The sequence below is a fragment of the Sinocyclocheilus anshuiensis genome, unplaced genomic scaffold (genome assembly GCF_001515605.1).
Source record: "Sinocyclocheilus anshuiensis isolate Anshui unplaced genomic scaffold, SAMN03320099.WGS_v1.1 C32506560, whole genome shotgun sequence".
Taxonomy (NCBI): domain Eukaryota; kingdom Metazoa; phylum Chordata; class Actinopteri; order Cypriniformes; family Cyprinidae; genus Sinocyclocheilus; species Sinocyclocheilus anshuiensis.
This window is the reverse complement of record NW_015617357.1, coordinates 1-1,055: the sequence shown is the minus strand read 5'-3', so window position 1 is coordinate 1,055 and position 1,055 is coordinate 1. Positions and strand designations below refer to the sequence as shown.

At 35.0% G+C, this 1,055-nt stretch overlaps 1 long non-coding RNA gene across 1 annotated transcript; it reads left to right on the top strand.

The window, feature by feature from the left end:
* LOC107682709 (uncharacterized) lies at positions 1–888 on the top strand. Its single transcript, XR_001633569.1, has 5 exons — positions 1–32; positions 174–243; positions 335–424; positions 640–732; positions 837–888. It is a non-coding gene; the product is annotated as an uncharacterized LOC107682709 (long non-coding RNA).
* Positions 889–1,055: the final 167 nt, after the last annotated feature.

Below are 1,055 nucleotides of genomic sequence, written 5' to 3'. Positions count from 1 at the left end.
AACATTCAGCAGATATACGACTGGCACAAAGAGTAAGTATCTAGTCTGTGAAGTATTATATTTTCAGTTATTTTTAAATGATGGACATTGATGGAAAAAAAATTCAGCAATTCTATGGCAATTTTACAGACTTTGAAGAGAGATTAAACTAACTATAATCCTTATTGTTTCAGTTTCTTCCTGGGAGAGCTTGAAAAGTGCCTTGAGGTTCCTGACCGGCTGGGCCCTCTCTTCGTCAAACATGTACAATTTTTAAGCTTTTTTAGGCAACCAATCAAACTTTTTTTCTGTAATATGATATTGTGCATACTTATGAACTCATCATGCCTTTCAGGAGCGAAGACTGCACATGTACATTGTTTACTGCCAGAACAAACCTAAGTCTGAGCACATTGTCTCAGAGTATATCGACACCTATTTTGAGGTGCGTAACTGAAGTCTTCAGTCTGATTTGAACATATTTTCTGCCCATTATAAAGTTTGCATTTCCTTATGAAATACATTTTGCATTCACGTTGGTATACCACCAAATTGAAATTACATAGAACATAATAAAACATTTATAATGTGATATTAAATAAATACATTAAGCATTTATATATATGAGCATCAAGGTCCGTTTTTGACCCTCTCTTGTAGGATCTGAAGCAGCATCTGGGTCACAGGCTTCAGATCACTGATCTGCTCATTAAACCTGTGCAGAGAATCATGAAGTACCAACTGCTGCTTAAGGTTTGTCCATCTGGCCCACTGCATCTCATTGTTTTAGCACTATTGACAGAGATGTTACTCTAATCTTGATTCTGATGTCTCTGTTTTGGTTTATTTATTTCCAGGATTTCCTTAAATTTTCCAAAAAAATCGGAATTGATTCAGTAGAATTGGAGGTTAGGTTTTTCTTTGTCATATACTACAATTCAAAAGTTTGGGATCAATAAGATGTTTTTGGCCTGTTGTCATGTGTCTTGCACTCAAGAAGTTTGCATTTATTTGATCAAAAATGCTGCATATTCAGTGTCACATGATCCTTCAGAAATCATTCTAATATGCAGATT